The following is a 20,641-nucleotide window of genomic DNA, read 5'->3' as shown; positions in this document are numbered from 1 at the left end:
CTCTCTCTGTGTACATTCCACATGTCCAACATCCACAGTACTTTGCCTTAACTCAGACAGCTGAGCAAATCTTTGCCATACCAACAACAATGCAGTTATGTCCTTCCCTAATAGGGGAGACCAAAGATGGACAAAGTATCCCTGATGTAGTCTCATAAATGTCCTACACAATTGTGGGAAAACTTCCTTACTTTTATATTCCTTTCCACTTGCAATAAACGGCTTAATTTCATTTATCTTCAATGGCTGTACTAGCATGCCATCTTTTTGTGACTCATCTACCAAGACAGTTAGATCCTTCTGCACTTCAGAGTTTTTGCAAACTCAGTCCATCAAAATAGTATACTGCTTTTGCATTTCTTGTGAGAGGGATTATGTTCTCACTTTCCTACATTATATTCCAATTGCTCCATCCTCTTAACCAATCTCTTTCCTCCTTCAGGCTCTTATGGCTTTCTGCCAACTTGTTCTCTTCTTATATCTTTCTCATCAGCAACGTTAATGACTATATCTTCAATCTTTTCATCCAAAGTCATTGGCATACTTTGGAAACAGTTGAGACCCCAGCACAAACCCTGCAGCACTCATCACATCTTGCCAAACCAAAAAAAAACCCTTCATGCATTCTCTCTCCTTCCTGTGAACTAACTAATGCCATTATGAAGCACTGTGCACTCTTAATATGTACAGAAATCATTAAGATAAATCCCTTCTTGGAAATCTAGATACAGCACATTCACCTTTGTATATGTTGTTTGATAATTCCTTTAAGAACTCTCTAAACAAAATTTCCCTTTCACAAGATCATGTTGACTAAGTTTCCTGTTATAACCTTGCTAATTGTGGAATCCATTTTCACTATAATACGTAATAGTAACTGGCATGTAGTATCCTGAGATGACTTGGAGAATGGGGGTGGGGTAACTGGGAAGGCAATAGGTAGATGCAGGTGGGGTGTAATGGTGATAGGTCAAAGTGGTGGATGGATCTGATAAGTGGGGAGGAAGATGGATAGGTAGGACAGTTGAAGATGACGGTGCTGAGTTGGAGGGTTGGATGTAGGATGAGGTGTGGGAAGGGGAAATAATGAAAATTGTGAGGTTGACATTGATTCCGCCTTGTTGGAGGGTCCCAAGGCAGGAGACGAGGTGATCTTCCTCCAGTCGTGGGGTGGCTTGGATTTGGCGCTGGCGGTGGCCCAGGACTTACATGTCCTTGGCAGAGTGGGAGGAGAGTTGAAGTGGTTGAACATTGGGCGGTAGGCTTGGTGGGTGCGTATGTCCCAGAGATGTTCTCTGAAACGTTCTGTGAGTTGGCGTCCTGTCTCCCCATTGTAGAGGAGACCACATTGCGAGCAATGAACACAGTACATGAGTTGTGTGGATGTGCAGGAAAATCTCTACTGGATGTGGAAGGATCCATTGGGGCCTTGGATGAAGGTAAGGGGGGAGTGTGGGTGCAGGTTTTGCAGCTCTTGCAGAAGTGAGGGAAGATGCCAGGTGTGGAGGGTAGGTTGGTGGGAGGCTTGGACTTAACAGTACGGTGGCTCAGTGGTTAGCATTGCTGCCTCACAGCATCAGGGACCCCTTCAGTGATCACTCAATAGTACGGGAATGCTTTTCCCAGAATACTTGCCTTTTTGATAAATGTCTTCATTTCTTTGAGCATGTTATAGTCCGCAATACAGAATTAGATCCTATAATATCCTATCATTCCGAAATTACAACTTCTAAAAAAATTGATAAACTTTAAAAAAAAGTTTTTTCTATTAAAGTATACTTAGCTGGTTTAAAAACTCCCAGGAAGGAGAATATTTCATTTTAACTCCGTCTGTAGCTGGTAAAATTGAGAATGTTCCTTTAATGATTCAAAATTTCTCTAAATTGAGTGTTAGATATACCTCACCTGGAGGTCAGTGGATAGGTAAGAGAATAGAATCATGAATAATAAGTCAAAAACTATATATTTAAAGGCAATTCAAACAAACCAGCAGTTTCAGTCCCATGGCAGGGGATTCAAGTTGGGTCACATTCATTAATGACATTGCTTTGCAAGGTCCTGCTCCAAACCTATTGTGTGCTGTGAGTGATAATTGAGAAGTTCAGACTATGCTGAGACACTTTGCCATCACACCTCTCGCAAACTCCTCAATCATCTTGTGCACCAACTCTACAGCAGGTGCCATAATCTTCAAATCAAGGTAGAGTCCACACTCTCACCTTGCAAATAAGAACTAACATTACAGTTATGAGACACTTCCAAGCAGAAAGGTGACAGAACTACACCATATACATGCACTCCAAAAATAAGAAACTGGAGAAACTTGGCATCACCACTCACAGGAGCCAAACCTCCCCTGGAACCACAATTGAAAATGTTATCACACGGGGAAATTGATCATCAACTTATCAGATCACACACCGCAATTGGAAGAGATTGAAGTTTTCAGCCATGGGCTCAATTTCTGCCCCACCACCAAATGGACCCCATTGGTCGTGCAGCAGACAGGGAGGAGTTTATCAACCAAATGAGACTCCAGGAATTCTTCCAAGATGTCAGCAGTGATCCTAACGAGACAATCAACAAACCAGAACAGTCATCAGAGAGATCCGTAGTGGAGCGACCAAAGAAGGAGTCGATTTGGAGCCCTCTGGAGGGCCGCTGCCCTGGGCTTGACGTGTATGCTCAAACCGTCAGGAAATGTGTCAAGGCCAGATTCATCAGCGACACTCACAAGGTAGAGCAAAATATCACCTGATCACAATGCAATGCTGTCCATGCTCTCAAACCCAATCGCAATATTGTCATCACACCTGCAGATAAAGGAGGAGCCATCATCATTTAGAATAGAACGGACTACTGCAAGGAAGTGTACCAACAACTGAACAGCCAGGAACACTACAGGCAACTACTGGCTGATCCGACCGAAGGACACACCCATGAACTAAACAGACTGATCAAGACTTTTGATCCAATTCTTCACTCTTCCCTTTGCACTCTCATCCCACATGCTTCTCATGTATAGGACGTCTACTGCCTTACCAAAGATACACAAATCCAACACACCAGGACAGCCCCATCATGTCAGGCAATGCAATCCTGTGTAAGAACCTCTCAGGCTGTATCGAGGGCATCTTGAAACCCATTGTACAGCAGAGCCCAACGTCTGTCGTGACACACCATAGGAAATAACATCTCCATAGGAAATGACATCAACTCAAAGAAACCCACACATATAAATAGAAAGCAGGATTCATCAGCAGTGTTTCATCCAGAGGCTCACTGAAGATGATACCTAGTATGGTGACGAAACATCTGTAAATGAACCTTCCTGCTCTGTGACCAAACCTATATCCACATCCATCAACATAATCCTTTAGGGAAGCAAAATGCTATCCTACCCTGGTCTGGCCGAAATGTGACTCCAGACCCACATCAATGTGGTTGAATCTTAACTGTTCTCTGGGCAACTAGAGATGGGGAATACATGCCAGCCTAGACAGTGACACCCTCAACATGTAAATTCATTTAATACTGACCCATGGCAGTGTGGTTGAATCTTAACGTCTCTCTAAAACAACCAGGAGAGCCAATCAATTCAAGGATAATGAGATATGAGCATCAGAAGTTGGCCTTGACAATGATGCTCACAATCCATACAGAAAACATTTGCCACCAAGCATTCCAGCAATACCCACATTCCAAAATAAAATTGAAAGATTCAGAACCACATCATTGGCTGTCAGGCGATTATTAACATCATGAAAACACCCACATTCCGGTTTAAAGAGAAGCCTTTCTGACACTCTCTGCCTTTGTGGATTCAATTGTGAGGGTGGAAAAAGCCTGGAGCAGACCTCTCAGTTTATCCATCCCCTGCAGTTTCTCAGTCAGTGCCACTTCTAAGCTGTCTGACTCAGTGACTTAGCTGCCCACTGAATCTTCAACACAGTGATAAACTTACTGTTTCATTTTAAACTGAATAACCTCACAAATGTCATTCTTTGTCAAATCACACATATCTAGCACATTATTTCAACAATCATTATTCTAATTCTTTTATGATTTGTTATGATCTGTTCAACAGCCTCAGAAATTATATTTTGTTGAACTGAAAGAGTATATTTGACAAACAGGATTAACACTGTCAAACACGTTACACCTGTCTGAACATGTTGATCTTTTCACATTTCAAATACTGCTCTTCATTCAGAGTGAAACTCAGAATATCCGGAGATTGAACTGTGAAAGATAAACTGCTCTCTGCTCATCTCCATTGCAGGTGATCAGTTTATGGGGTCACTCTGCTGGGATTGCCAGCAATCCAGTGGGATTCTCAATTGCCGTGACTGTATCAGTAAGTTTCTGCCAATTCTTTCAGTTCCCACTCCCTACACTCACACTGCCCTCTCCCCTCACCTGCCCCTCACAGCAGATTCCCCCAACCCAGGATCAATTCCATAACCTTACATAGGAATTCCTGCCATCCCCCAGACCAATCCTCCTGATCCCCACAGCTGATCCTCCCCACTCTTCAGCAGTTCCTGTGAGTCTGCAGTCCCTAGACCCCTGGCCCAGAATCTCATCCATATGCACAGAGCACATCACAGTTCCCCTTGTGATCTAGTCCTCTCCTGGGCAAATTGCTCAAATCAAACTCCAGGAAAGCTGAACTGTGGGAAAGAAGTGAACTTTGACAAAACAAAATCTTTGTGAAACCATTGAGACACTGCTGATAAACGGGAGAATTCGTAGCAGAAATTCACAGAGATGTTTTTTTGTTCTGGGAAAATGAGCTGCAGTTAAAGGTTTGAAGAGTGAAGGAGAGTCAGACAAACAGACAGTGGGGATAACAGACAGTGAGGTGGAGAGGGAGAAAAAGAGAATGAGTAAAGGCATAGAGAACGAGAGAGAGAGATGGAGTGGAAAAGGTGGAGAGATATAGTGAGAGAGTTGGAAAGGGGGAGGGTGTCATCGAGAGACTGGGGAATGGGTGTGGAAAAGGACTATAGTGCAAATACTGTTTCCAAGAAGTAGGAGTATCCCTGATGCTGTTCTCAATCCCAGTCCCAGACAGGTCAGTGCGTGCATGTTCCAATCCCCAGCCTGGATAATTTGAGAGGGCTTGCAGCCAGAAATGTATCTGTCTGTAAACAACTCACAAAACCCAAAGCTGGTAATGGATCAACCCACAGTGTGATCATCTAAACTGTGGTGGGAAAAGATGGAAGAGGAATGAATGATCTGAACAATCTTCCAAAGGAAGGATGTTAGAAATAGCTTTAACTTACCGTGTTGAAAGGTGGTTCTGCCCCAATGATCATGTGCTGTGCGTACGGATGTTTCAGCAATCAGGTTACACTGGGCGTGTCAGGATTGAAACAAAGGTCAATGTCACATGTGACTTTCCCTGTTGCTGATTTGCCCTTTACAAAACATTGTGGGATGTTTTATTGAGGCGAGCGACATTATGAACATGGTCAAACAGACAGACAGAATAATGTGAGCAACCTCAATGAAATGTGGAGAATGTGATGATAGTTGAAATCAGTAGGCATGTGTTATATTATCAGATATTTTATGGTCAAACTTCCAGGATAATATCCCATAAGGGTTGCTGATCCTACAAAAGAGAGCTTGTAAAGTTTTGGCATATGACTTTGGAAGAGACCATGAGGGAACATGGTAATTAGAAATGTTTGTGTAGGGACAGGAGAGAGAGGGAGGAAAAAACTCATGAATATCCATATGTGTGTGTGTGTGTTGTATGAGTGTGTGTATGTATGTGTGTCTGTGTCTGTCTGTGTGTGTATTAATATTCTTATGTTAGGTAGATGCAGCACCACTAGGTATGTGGATTAATTTTTCTTGATGTGATATACCATGAGACTAATATATATAATATAAAGTAATCTCCAGGTAAAGTCTATGCCTTGAGTGGTACAATGCAGAAACCCTTTGGCCTGGGTACATTTCATATTTGCGCAATGATGTCTTAAAGAGACATCACCCCAAATATGAGAACACAACATCCCTCTTCTCTTTCAATGATGGGAGCAGTACACTGTCTTTCTCAATTCCTTTTACTGCAGGGTCATGACATAAAGTTCTTTGTAATATTCAGCTAAGGATATAGGATATAAGACAAAGAATATAGGACAAAGGATATAGGATATAGGATATGGCCTTTCACTACACTAGTATTAGGAGCAGAGATCCATCAACTGGCATTTTTGTAGAGGATCAAAATGATTAATTTATAATTAATAAAACTTATTTAATGCTGATGTCAATCTTTATAAATTCAAAAATGCTGACCCCTCTAAATTGCCGAAAGCACACCAACAAAACACACTCATAGACCGGGTAAGGGGAAGAGTCAGATTTTGCTTTGCAAAAATTCACTTTAAGGATAAAAAAAATACTTTGGTGCAACATATCCTAGCTCATAAATGTTATAAGGTTAAAGATTGAGTTGCTCAGGCAACTGTGATTCCAGTGTTCTGGAATGTGAAGAGGGATGTCAATCACAAATGAGTAGATATTTTCTGAGGTCGTTGCTAACACAGCTTTCTCAGTTGAGAATGTGTATCGGGTATAAGCAGGCAGGGAAAGAGTTAAGTTCTGAGTTTTGTGAAACAAGATGTTCAGCTGAGCATGACTCAGATCATATAAGAGCTTACAGTTAAAATGGGGGTCTGCAGGCAAAGGTAATGGGTTAACAAGCTGGAAAACAGTCATTATGTTGAGCCATTTAACAATATTGGAAGCAGTCAGTATGTGAGGTGAATATAACAAGGTGAAAAGTATTCGTTATGTGAAGCCAGTTCCTCAGTGTGTAACAGTACTTGGCTTAATCTTTACTGTTGACTCTCGCCAATTGTAACAGTCATCCAATCAATATGTATGTTGCCTTATCTGCTTGCTCCTCCCTGTAAAATGACTATACAATTCATTGACAAAATGTTCTTCCAGAGAAGACCGTGAACTCGTGTCTCTGTGCACATGGCCCATCATTCTCTGTCCCTGCCAGGGCCCAGAATAAAGATGAAGTAAGCAAAGCTATACTAAATCTCTGAAGGTTTTCCTTCAATGAGAGGGGGGAAACGGGATGACAGTACTGGCGGAGTCGGCAGGATCCAAGCGGATAGGTACGATTGGACGGTGTCAACAGCTGCCCGGAACATCGGTGCCTTGAGATGGACGGGCCCACGAGATAAGTAAAGGCCACCCAATCGATATGTATGTTGCCTTATCTGGATGCCCTGCCCTGTAAAATAACTTTGTAATTCATTGAGAAACTGCTGTCCCAGAGAAGACCGTGAATTCATGTCTCTGTGGACATGGGCCATCATTCCCTCTCCCTGCCAGGGCCCAGAATAAAGTTGAAGGAAGTAAAATTATACAGTGTCTCTGAACGTTTTGTTTCAACAGAGAGTGGGGGAGCAGGACAACATAGTAAACACAGTATTGAGGATTCTTCTGGATGTTCTCCAAAAGCACAATCAAGCCTCAGACTGGACTGGTGTCCCGCTACCATACTGAGCCCACTAGAAATGGACTTTCAGGATAAGGACAACTAAACTGTGAAGCTGTTTTCCAGGCTGGTAACTGACAGAAAAATCAAAACAGTCTCCAAAGCAGAAGCTGCAACCTGACAGTGATCAGTTCTGGTGGGGATCTGCAGTAAACAAGCAATTATCACAAGACATGTGATTTCCAAGAGATTCCTTATTGAACAAAAACTCAATTCCAATTAGCCTCACCCTTTCAAACTGCAGTCCTCTAAAAGGATGCAATATAAAGGCAGCTTAATGCTAGAAAGAACCACCTTACATTTACCACTAATTGCCCACCCAAGTCTTGGACTTCCACTTTTTAATTGAACTGGCAGCTTGACAACTTTCAGAAAATGTTTGTTTTGAAATCAATGATTGGAAAGTGGAAGGTTTGAAGATTTTTGACCATGATGCTGATTGTTATTCCGAGGAGTCTAATAACAATGACCATTCTGACAATCCAGATTGGGTTTGCCTTAATGAAGCATTAAAGGACTCACATTGTGAGGCAATGTTCCTCTGCTCAACTCTCTCCACTGTACGGACAATTTATGAGCATTTCAGACTCCGCTAACCTTTCTGCATCCAAGCTATTCCTTCAGAGGTCTCTTATTTTATACCCATTTCCCACGGTCCTGGTGAGGCACCGACTCTGGTAGAGGTGTAACACCTATTGCAGCATGTAGTCTATTGCTATTGATAACACAGTTCGTTATTGGAAAGACTTGTTTAGTCCTTTGGAATCAGCTCCATTGATAGGATGGTGGTTTGAGTTTTCAATTCATGCCATACCAGTAATTTGAATTGTGAACAGCCACCAAGGGACTGGGATTGACCAGTAATTTAACGAGCATGGGTTTTTTGTTTCAAAAGGTGTTCGCTACAAATTTATTGACAGATTCGTTACTGTGATGAAGGGGGAAGAAAACATTAAATTACCATCTTTGAAAGTTGAACATTAAAACAGAAACAGATTTTGGTCAGTTTGCTGAAGGTTTTGTTGAAGAGGTCAGAAAGTTGTTTTGGAACAGTGCCCTAAATACATCAGTGTTTAACGAGCATGTGACTGTAATCAAGTGTTTGGGAGAGCCCCTATAGATAAAATGCTTATACTAGTGAGTTAATAACAGACAATGTAAACAGAACAAAGCTGTTAGTTTTGTTTTAACTTCAGGGCAATCGAATCAATATGTTCAGAAATAATATTTTAGCTCACTTCAGAGGGACAAGGAACCTCAGCAAAAATGTTTTCTATTGTGTTGAGTTTCAAAGCCAGGAGAGCTTGTAAAGAAGTTTTCAAATCGTTAGAACTAACAGGCCATTGGAATTGTGAAAGTTTCATGACTCCAAGCTTGGAATAGAATCATAAAATGCTGTGGTTGTGTTCGCCGAGCTGGGAATTTGTGTTGTAGATGTTTCGTCCTCTGTCTAGGTGACATCCTCATTGGAATTGTTCATATGTGGCGCTTAGGCGGTTGGCACAGGATTCCCATCTCCTGGCTTGCCTTAGCGTCTCTCGCACGTAGGTGTTCAAAGTTTGTGCGAAGATTTGTAGTTCAGGTGCTCGTTGTTGTGGTTGTGTTTGCCGAGCTGGGAATTTGTGGTGCAGACGTTTCGTCCCCTGTCTAGGTGACATCCTCAGACAGGGGACAAAACGTCTGCGCCACAAATTCCCAGCTCGGCGCACACAACCACAACAACGAGCACCCGAACTACAAATCTTCGCACAAACTTTGAGAATCATAAAATTAATTCTGTAATTCACAACAAAAAGATTGCAAGGACTCAATTAAAGAGAAAATAGTGTTGAAATAGTGCAATAGGTTCTCTTAACACGAGTCTCTGTAATGAAGAGTGTTGGGAAGCAGATTAAAGTGTGATTTTGCTGTTTATATTAAGATCTTTCTAAACTGTGTTACGTACTATGTCATTTAGAAGCATCGAGGCATAGAGTTGTACAGCATGAAAACAGATCCTTCGGTCCAATCCATCCATGCTGACCAGATATCCTAAATTAATCTAGTCCCATTTACCAGCATTTGGCCCATATCCCTCTAAACCCTTCTTATTCATGTACCCATCCAGATGACTTTAAATATAATAATTCTACCAGCCTCAACCACTTTCTCTGGTAGCTCTTTCCAGACATGTACCACACTCTGCGTGAAAACATTGCCCCTTAGGTCTCTTTTAAATCTTTCCCCTCTCACCTTAAACCAATGCTCTCTCCTTTTAGACACCCTCCACTGGAAAAAAAATACTTTGTCTATTTACCTTATCTATGCCCCTCATGATTTCCTAACGCTCCACAAGGTTCCCACTCAACATCCGATGCTCCAAGGAAAGTATTCCCAACCTATTAAGCCTCCTTCCTCTCACCCAAACCCTCCAACCCTGCCAACATCTTTGTAAATCTTTTCTGAATCCTTTCAAGTTTCACAACATCCTTCCTACAGCAGGGAGACCAGAACTGAATGCAGTATTCCAATAATGGCCAAACCAATTATTACCAGTGCTACCATTATCTCTGCAGCTATTTCCTTTATGTCCCTTTATTCTGAGGCTGTGTCTCGGACTCTAATCTCTCCTATTAGCGGACACATCTTCTCCATATCCACTCTATCCAAGCTTCTCAGTATTCTGTAGGTTTCAATCAGATCCCCACTCATCCATCTAAACTCTATTGAATGTAGACATAGAGTCCTCAACTGTTCCTCACAAGACAAGTCCTTCATCCCCAGGATCATTCTAGTAAAACCCCTTCCAAAATCAGAACATCATTTCTTAGATACACAGACAAAAGCTGCTCACAATGTTCCAAATATGGTTGGAACAAAACCTTATACCTCCTCAGCTGTACATCTCAGCTCTTGTATTCTAGTACTCTTGAAATGAATGCAAACATTGCATTTGCTTTACTAAATGCCAACTGAACTTGTATGTTACTCTTAAAAGAATCCTGAACATGGACTCCTAAATCTCTTTGTGCTTCAGATTTCTGAATCCTTACCCCATTTAGAAAATAATCTATGTCTCTATTCTTGCCACCAAAGTATTTTGGAAACATGGCTCAGGGATGGGCAGGACTGGCAGCTTAATGCTCCAGGATACAAATGCTACAGGAAGGATAGAAAGGGAGGCAAGAGAGGAGGGGATTGGCATTTTTGATAAGGGATAGCATTACAGCTGTGCTGATGGATGATATTCCCGAAATACATCCAGGGATGTTATTTGGGTGGAACTGAGGACTGAGAAATAAGAAAGGGATGATCACATTATCGTAATTGTATTACAGACCCCTCAATAGTCAGAGGGAAATTGAGAAACAAACTTGTAAGGAGATCTCAGTTATCTGTAAGAATAATAGGGTAGTTATGGTCAGGGATTTTAACTTTCCAAACATCAACTGGGACTGTCATAGTGTTAAAGGTTTAGATGGAGAGGAATTTCTTAAGTGTGTACAAGAAAATTTTCTGATTCAGTATGTGGATGTACCTATTGGAGAAGGTGCAAAACTTGACCTACTCTTGGGAAATAAGGCAGGGAAGATGACTGAGGTGTCAGTGGGGGACCATAATTCTATTCGTTTTAAAATAATGATGGAAATGGATAGACCAGATCTAAAAGTTGAAGTTCTAAATTGGAGAAAGGCCAATTTTGACGGTATTAAGCACGAACATTTGAAATCTGATTGGAGGCAGATGTTCGCAGGTAAAGGGACAGCTGGAAAATGGGAAGCTTTCAGAAATGAGATAACAAGAATCCAGAGAAAGTATATTCCTGTCAGGGTAAAAGGGAAGGCTGGAAGGTATAGGGAATGTTGGATGACTAAAGAAATTGAGGGTTTGGTTAAGAAAAAGAAGGAAGCATATGTCAGGGACAGACAGGATAGATCGAGTGAATCCTTAGAGGAGTATAAAAAAGTAGGAGTATACTTAAGAGGGAAATCAGGAGGGCAAAACGGGGACATGAGATAGCTTTGGCAAATAGAATTAAGGAGAATCCAAAGGGTTTTTACAAATATATTAAGGACAAAAGGGAACTAGGGAGAGAATAGGGCCCCTCAAAGATCAGCAAGGCGGCCATTGTGTGGAGCCACAGAAAATGGGGGAGATATGAAATGAATATTTTGCATCAGTATTTACTGTGGAAAAGGACATGGAAGACATAGACTGTAGGGAAATAGATGGTGACATCTTGCAAAATGTCCAGATTAGAGAGGAGGAAGTACTGGATGTCTTGAAACAGTTAAAGGTGGACAAATTCCCAGGACCTGATCAGATGTACCCGAGAACTCTATGGGAGGCTAGAGAAGTGTTTGCTGGGCGTCTTGCTGAGATATTTATATCATCAATAGTCACAGGTGAGGTGCCAGAAGACTGGAGGTTGGCAAAAGCATTGCCACTGTTTAGGAAGGGCGGTAAAGACAAGCCAGCGAACTATAGACCGATGAGCCTGACCTCGGTGATGGGCAAGTTGTTGGAGTGAATCCTGAGGAACAGGATTTACATGTATTTGGAAAGGCAAGGACTGATTCGGAATAGTCAACATGGCTTTGTGCATGGGAAATCATGTCTCACAATCTTGGTTGAGTTTTTTGAAGCAGTAACAAAGAAGACTGATGAGGGCAGAGCAGTAGATGTGATCTATATGGACTTCAGTAAGGCGTTCGACAAGGTTCCCCATGGGAGACTGATTAGCAAGGTTAGATCTCATGGAATACAAGGAGAACTAGCCATTTGGATACAGAACTGGCTCAAAGGTAGAAGACCTTTGAGGGTTGGTAGAGGGTTGTTTTTCAGACTGGAGGCCTGTGACCAGTGGAGCGCCACAGGATCGGTACTGGGCCCTCTACTTTTTGTCATTTACATTAATCATTTGGATGCGAGCATAAGAGGTACAGTTAGTAAGTTTGCAGATGACACCAAAATTGGAGGTGTAGTGGACAGCAAAAAGGGTTACCTCAGATTAGAACAGGATCTGGATCAGATGGGCCAATGGGCTGAGAAGCGCAGATGAAGTTTAATTCAGATAAATGCGAGGTGCTGCATTTTGTGAAAGCAAATCTTAGCAGGACTTATACACTTAATGGTAAGGTCCTAGGGAGTGTTGCTGAACAAAGAGACCTTGGAGTGCAGGTTCATAGCTCCTTGAAAGTGAAGTTGCAGGTAGATAGGATAGTGAAGAAGGCGTTTGGTGTGCTTTCCTTTATTGGTCAGAGTATTGAGTACAGGAGTTGAGAGGTCATGTTGCGGCTGTAGAGGACATTGGTTAGGCCACTGTTGGAATATTGCATGCAATTCTGGTCTCCTTCCTATCGGAAAGATGTTGTGAAACTTGAAAGGTTCTGAAAAGATGTACAAGGATGTTGCCAGGGCTGGAGGATCTGAGCTACAGGGAGAGGCTGAACAGGCTGGGGCTGTTTTCCCTGGAGTGTTGGAGACTGAGGGGTGACCATATAGAGGTTTACAAAATTATGAGGGGCATGGATAGGATAAATAGGCAAAGTCTTTTCCCTGGGGTCGAGGTTTAAACAGGTCTGGGGCTAAGTGGACCCTGTAGAGAATCTTCAACTGTAAAGCATGGGTCCTATTGCAAATTGATATCTTCCTTGCATTCTCCCAAATATCCTCCCATGCCTCTGAAGAAACTTCAACACCCAGCTCTCTTTCCCACATCTTGCAGAGTCGATCAGACTCATCTGAGGTGGCACCCCCCAATAGAGTACTGGCAGAGAGTGTACTCTTAGCTCTTAGTACCCCTCTTTCTATGTCAGATTTGTAGGGATTAGTCAAAAGTGTGGTCCTTTTTTGAATAAAATCAGTAACTTGAAGAAAACGAAAGAGGTCTCTATTAGGTAACTCGTACTTCCTTACTAACTGATCGAAGGACATCGTTATATCTCCCTCAAATAAATCACCCATGCAAGATATACCCCTCGCTGCCCAACGTTTAAATCCTGAATCTATCATACCTGGTTGAAAACTCGGCATACCCACTAAAGGTGAAAACAAAGATGTTTTGCCAATATTACCTTCCCTCTCCCGAAATGCCCTCCATGCTTTAACAGTATTGATGACTATTGGGTTACGGCAATATTCTCTAACTGTCCTCACCTTGTCCAAAAACAGCAAACTGGTAAGGGGGCACCTTGCCTGGGAAACTTTGATATCTAGCCATATTGAAAGAAGGTCCCCACAAACTCAATCACTTATGTTGGTCAAAAGTGAGCTTAATTGGTCACTTTTAATGTCCGGAAGGTCTACTCCCCCCAATCTGTGAGGCAACTGCAGTTTGGCTAATTTAATGAGGGGCCGTTTACGGTGCCAGATAAAGGAGCTGAACCAACTGTTCAGTCTCCTGAGTGTTTGCTTATTGAAAATCAGGGGGTGTATCCATTTAGGGTATAGCAAGGAGAGAGAATATTCATCTTAATAAGCGCTATCCGACCCAACCATGAGACTGGAAGTGCCTCCCATCTTTGGAGATCTTGTTTAATTTTTTCAAATAATTGAGTAAAATTGGCTTTGAACAGCCAATCCAGAACTGGAGTAATGAATATGCCCAAATACACAAAACCCCCCTGTGATCACTTAAATGGGAATCTATAGTCACTCTCAAGAGCCAACTCTTTCGTAAGACCACCCATAGGCATAGCCTCTGATTTAGCAAAATTAATCTTATACCCTGAAAAAGCGCCAAATGCGTGAATGCATTGTGTCAGGCAAGGCACTGAGACTGCTGGATTTGTCAAGAAAATTAGAACATCCTCTGCATACAGCATGATCTTATGTAATTTTGACCCCACTTCTGGAGCTGATATATTGAGATCCCCACGAATGGCCTCTGACCGCAGCGAGAGCTACACTGTAGAGAACCTTTACCCATCTTATGGAAACTTCGCCCAGACCAAACTGGTCTAGAGTATAGAAAAGGTACGGCCACTCAACTTGGTCAAATGCCTTCTCTGCATCTAAAGAAATCAACAATCCCTGTACTGACTGCTGTTGGCATGCTTGAATTACGTTAAGCAGCCTCCTCACGTTATTGGAGGATCTGCGACCCTTTATGAAGCCTGTCTGATCCTCTTTAATAATAGAGGGTAACACAGTCTCCAGCCTTAATGCAAGAGCCTTAGAGAGGATCTTAAAGTCCACATTTAAAAGCAAGATCAGCCTATATGAAGCACATTCTTCTGGATCCTTCCCTTTTTTAAGGATAAGTGAAATATTGGCCTCTCTCATAGATGGTGGGAGACAAACATGACTGTATGAATCATTAAACATATTCAGCATCGGGCCTGACCGTATACTTATATATTCCTTACAGAATTCACTGGGAAGTCCATCAGGACTGGGCACCTTTCCACTCTGAGCCTGCTTCACAGCTACCTGCACTTCTTGCTCTGATAATGGGGCATTGAGAAAGGACTGTTGTTTGGGAGTTACACCCGGGAGCTTCAGATCTCTAAAAAAGGATTCCATTTTGGCCTGCTCCTCCTCACAATTCTCAGACTGATATAACTTAGAGTAGAATCTCTGAAACGCCACATTAATCTTTTTAGAATCACGTTAGGTTCCCAGACCTTTCCCTAATCGCTTTAATGGTTTGTGGGGCACTTCTCTTTCTGGCAAGGTATGCTAAGTATTTGCCTGGCTTGTCACCATGCTCGTATAACCTTTGCTTTGCAAAAGCCAGCTCCTTCTTTGCCGTCTGCGTGAGCACGGAATTTAGCGCAGATCACAGTGCCGTAATCCTCTGTAGTTTGACCAACAAGGGTCTGTCAAAATCGGCCTTCTCGGCTGCCTTCAACCGTGCTTCAAGGAGACATTGCTGCTCACCCTTCTGCCGCTTCCTACTTGTGGAATATGAAATAACTAACCCTCAGGCATAAGCTTTGGCAGTTTCCCAGAGAACACATGAGCTATCACCTGAGCCTATGTTGATGTCTAGGAATGCCTGAAATTCCCGAGAGAAATACTCCACAAACTTGCTGTCCATGAGAATAAAGGGGTCCATTCGCCAGTACCTTGAATCCACTGTAACATCCTTAATTTTAATCATGAAGTACACTGGAGCATGACCAGAGATGGCAATATTACCAATCTTACAGGATGCCACCAGATCCAGGGTTACCGCAGGGATCAGAAAAAAAATCAATAGATCATGTGACATCTGTGCAGATTGGAGAAAAACGTGAAATTCCTACCTGTAGGGTGGAGACACCTCCAGACGTTCACCAATCCTAATTCCCCACACAAACCCAATAACTGTTTAGTTTGTGCAGAGGGTATCGAGGGACCTTTAGGCAACCTGTCTACTGTGGGGTCCGTGACGCAGTTAAAATCTCCCCCTATAATGCCGAGACTTGAGACTTATCAGTTTAGAAAAAGCATCTACCAAGAATTTAAGAGGATGAGCTGGGGGACAATAAACATTTAAAATGCCATATTCTTCCCCATTTAACAAGGCTTTAAGAATTACAAAACTCCCATATGTGTCTTCAACACATTCCAACAATTTAAATGAGAGATTTTTCCTTACCAATATAGCCACTCCCCTACTTCTGGTATTAAATGATGAAAAATAAACTTAGTCAAAGCCATTCTGCTGTAATTTCAGATGCTCCTTGTCATCCAAATGTGTCTCCTGTAACAAAGCAATATCCATCTTCTCCTTTCTAAGACTCAAGAGTACGTTCTTCCTCTTAATTGGTGAGTGACTTCCCTTGATATTCCAGGTACACCATTTAATCAAATCATTAGCCATAATCTTCTGCAATTACATTTAAATTCCAGAGAGGAGGAACCCAAACCACAAATTGCTGAGCCTTAGTGTCGCATGGTCCACCAAATATAAAAACTATATAAACTAAAACCACTACATTTAACAAACATACAAAATTATTAAAAATAAAAAAACAACAAAAACCAGAAAACAAACCAACATATAAAGCGCCAATAGCGCTAAGTAGGGGAACTCACACCCTGCCCGGAGGGGGCAACTACCCATCCCGAACTGCCCATAAATAGGCATCTAACCATCTCAACCACCTTCACGTCTCCCAACTAGAGCCACTTCGCAAGCACAAGCTAAAAAGAATAAACATCCCATAGAATATCAATATGAATTTAAAAAAAATTTTTTGATAAAAAAAGGGGAATAAATACCCCACCAATCCTTTGGTATGTCCTAATTTAGAAATTTAAAATGTACATCTTAATCACCGCCAGACATAGTTTGAACCAAATTATTATCAATAGAGGAAAAAAAGGGGAAAAACAAAGCTCCAACCGGATTTCCTCCATTTCTTTTACAGAATGATAAACGCATACCCAAGCAACAATATTTATACATACTACAATTGTTTAAATTAGGTTAGTTAGTCCACAAAGTCTCTTGCCTTCTCCGATGTGCCAAAGAGATACATGGATCCATCTAAGGTGATTCGAAGCACTGCCGGATATCTTAGGGAGTACTGAATCCCAAGCTCCTTCAATCTTCTCTTGACACCATCATACGATTTTCGTTTCTGGATCACTGCCACTGAAAAGTCCTGAAAAAACATGATCTTAGACCCCTTGTAAATTAGGGCCTTTAGATCCTTCCCCTGGAGTCTGGAAGCCTCCATCACTCTCTCCTTATCCCGGTAATGATGGAACCGCACCAGGAAAGGACGAGGGCGTTGTCCCAGACCCGATCTCTGTGCTGTGACCCGATGAGCCCTCTCTATCTTCAATCCTCTCATGCCAGTCTCCAAGTCAAGGAATTTTGGAAGCCAATCTTCAACAAATTCCGCAGGCCGCTCACCTTCCTTACCCTCAGGCAGACCGACGATCCGAATGTTTTTTCTCCTGCCCCTGTTTTCAAGATCATCCACTTGGTCACGCAAATTACGAGCCTGCGTCTTCAGGGCTTGTATCACTTCCTTGAATGAACTGGCATCAGCTTCCACCACTGTGACCCTGTGCTCCACCTCATCCGTCCACTTCTCCAGGTCTCCCAGCTGCTGCTCATACTTCTGCGGCATGAGAGAGACTGGAGCCAGCTTCTCTTCAATCTGTTTCCCCAACACCTCACGAGATTTCGAGAGCTGGTTCACCAGGTCCTGGAGAGTAATCGGCTCTGAGGCTGCTGCAGGCTGAGCTGCAGACCAGGCCTCAGACACTCCTCCTCCCTTTTTAGGCATTTCTGGACAGCTGGAAATACAGGTAAGTCAATTTTTAAATGTTTCTTGGGGCCCCACAATCTTTCCAACGTCCCAAGAAATCCTGATGACCTGGGTTGGGTGGGTTAAAGAACCGTCCTGCTCCTGCTGCGATGCGAAGCTCTGCAGTGTGATCTTCTCAGATCGCCGCCATCTTAGATCCCCTAAAGTCCTTATTTGACGCTCAAGAAAGATCCGATTGAAATATGGAAATATGCAATAGAATACCCATGCCTTTGGCCACATGCACAAAAAATGCTTTCTTGCTTTTCAACCACTTAGTGCTGCGAATCTACATTCTCCTACTTAACCAAAATCAAGACGCCCTTAAGGTCACAAATGACAGATACCCATCTAGAGAATCAGCTAAAACTGCAGACCTCCATGCTGCAACCAAATGTTCAAATGCTTTGCTACAAAAAGCAGTCACAACAAAGTCATTAAAAGGTTAGTTAACTTTAGAATTAACACTTTTTTCTTTTTTTAGTTAGTTACTACATAGTAGTTAGATTTTTACAAAATAATGTGAATTTTGAAGAATATATAATTGAAGTTGCTTGGATGCGGCCTTATTAGATTACAACTAACATAATGCGGCCTTCCAACATGAAAAGGTTCTCCACCTCTGGTCTAGAGTCACAGACTTAGTAAGGATGGCAGTTTCCTTTTCTAAAGGACATTAGATTTTTTTTTCCCAACAATCAACAATGGCCATTGTTATATCCTTCATTTCAGTTATTGATGGAATTCCATCACCTGCTGTGATGGGATTTGAACCAGTATTCCCAGAACAATACCGAGGTGTATAGATTAACACTGTCGCAAATTATCTAGCCACTGGGCCATCAGCTCCCCAATCGAGGTTTGGAGGTGTGTAATCCCATTCATAACAAAAGGCTTTCTGGGAGTCACAGACCCATTCAAGATTCATTTCCCCACACAATAATGGACAAGATCAGCTGATTGGGAGGAGCATTAATTCTTCCAGAAGCAGTATCTTGCACTGTACTCACACTGGACAAAGCTTAAAAAACACTTCATAGATTCTTTTGAAAACATCACAGTTATTGCTTCAATAAAACCTATTCTGTCATTATCTTTGTGGGTTCAACTAAAGGAGTGCGAATGGGGTTGGGGTTGGGGTTGGCGTCGGGGGGGGGGGGTAAACATGTATGAAAATGCCAAAAACAGACCCTCCTGATTTCACAACCTCCTGCAGTTTCTCAGTCAGCGCCACTCCCTTCTGCTCTGTTTTACTCAGCTGCTCTTTACACCTTCAAGGATTAACTCTCCTCATTTGTAAACTGAACAAAGGCGAAAATCAGGTTATAGTCCAACAGGTATAATTGGAGGTTTATTCCGGAGCGCTGCTCCTTCGTCAGGTGGCGTGTGGGGTTGGATCATAAGGACACAGAATTTATCGCAAAAGATTATAGTGCCATACACTGATGCATTAGATTGGCCTAACAGCAATCGGGATTTGTTCAATTTTATACATCAGTGATCTATTGCTATAAATTCTGTGTCCTATGTTCCTAGCCCACTTGCTACCTGACGAAGGGGCAACGCTTCCAAATAAACTTGTTGGACTTTAACCTGGTTTGGTGTGATTTGTAACATTGTCCACCCCATTCCAAGGCATCTCCACATCATTAAACTCAACAGTGAGTCCCCTCACACACACTTCACCGTTTATAGCTTAGAAAACAGCGAAAACACACGCTTGAGAATACAAAAGGTGAGGGTGGAACTGAGTAAATATCCTTTCGCCTTTGAGAAGAATATCCTAAACATGTTCCAGTCCCACCGCCCGAGCTACAGAGAGGGTCGGTGTTCCCCAGCCTGGAGAAATAGCTCAAAGTAGCTCGCTGGTTTACTTCCAGTTAAACCTGTTGGACTATAACCTGGTCGTTATGAAGTTGACCGACACACATTGTGTTGTTCCTAAGCAACGTGAAAAGAAGCTGAAAAGAGGAAGGAAGGATACGAACAAACTTCCAAAGGAAACATTTTGAACATCAGCGTGACCTTACCCTGCTGAAACGTGCCCGTGATCCAGGATGGTTGGAGCTAATCGTTTTCGTATCCAGGAAGTGCTGGGGATGGGAGAGCAAACATTCACGTTCAACACCTGATTGTCAAGAGAAAACAGAATTTCGACCCAAAACTGTGACGAGCTTTTAGGAAACTCTGTCTATGCAATGTTATTGACAATTTGCAAACGACGGAAATCGAGATTAATCAGTTTGGGAACAAAAACGTAGGGAATTATAAACAGAGCTGCTTCTCTCGGGAAAGGAGCGGGAGTGAGAAAGATATTTGAAAATCGTTCATGTCAGTGTGTGTTTTTCTCTCTGGCTGCATGTGTTGTGTATTGCAGTAATTTTGTCTGTTTTTGTTTGTGTCTGTCTTTGTGTCTGTGTGCCCGTACACCTGTCTTTCTCAGCATCCGCCTTTAATTATGATTTTTCCTTCTCCCATATAACTGCGAATGTATATTGGGAATAAGTAAGGAACAGTTACAACAGAATTTCCGAATTTCTAAAACAAATCTGCTGCTGAATGAGGAAATTAACGCCAGCTCCAAACGGTGGGGAATTTACTCAGGAACATGGGGCTGGTTGCGGGTGCAATGTCTTAACCACTTCTTTTAAATTGTATCTTGGCAGAAAATGGTGGAAATACTGAGGAGCAGGTTGGAGGGAGATGGGGAAGGTTAATACGTTAGCTCTGAGAAGGAAGATGATTCAGGTTTGAATTATGTGGAATGGGGAAGACTGGACAAAGAACAAAAGAGGCCGAATGGTATTCAACCATTCCCAGCGACGACATTGCACCCACACCTTGGGAAGGGGACTGCTCGTGTTTGCTGGAC

The 20,641-nt window shown here is 42.4% G+C and overlaps 1 protein-coding gene across 4 annotated transcripts in view; it reads right to left on the bottom strand.

Annotated features, from left to right (window-relative positions):
• The window catches only part of LOC140479178 (lactosylceramide 4-alpha-galactosyltransferase-like), a 30,527-nt gene extending 10,443 nt beyond the window's left edge, over positions 1-20,084 (bottom strand). The window contains exons 1-2 of one of the 4 annotated variants that reach the window (XM_072573187.1): positions 19,800-20,084; positions 2,422-2,813 (exon numbers count right to left, since the gene is read on the bottom strand). The gene's annotated coding sequence lies outside the window, so the exon portion shown is untranslated. Of the gene's footprint in view, positions 1-2,421; positions 2,814-5,291; positions 5,307-19,799 lie in introns of those variants that run through there. The other 3 variants (XM_072573186.1, XM_072573188.1, XM_072573189.1) reach the window with 3 other exon arrangements.
• Positions 20,085-20,641: the final 557 nt, after the last annotated feature.

This window comes from Chiloscyllium punctatum, chromosome 6, assembly GCF_047496795.1.
Source record: "Chiloscyllium punctatum isolate Juve2018m chromosome 6, sChiPun1.3, whole genome shotgun sequence".
Taxonomy (NCBI): domain Eukaryota; kingdom Metazoa; phylum Chordata; class Chondrichthyes; order Orectolobiformes; family Hemiscylliidae; genus Chiloscyllium; species Chiloscyllium punctatum.
The sequence above is the reverse complement of the archived record's forward strand: the minus strand, read 5'-3'. Positions and strand labels throughout refer to the sequence as shown.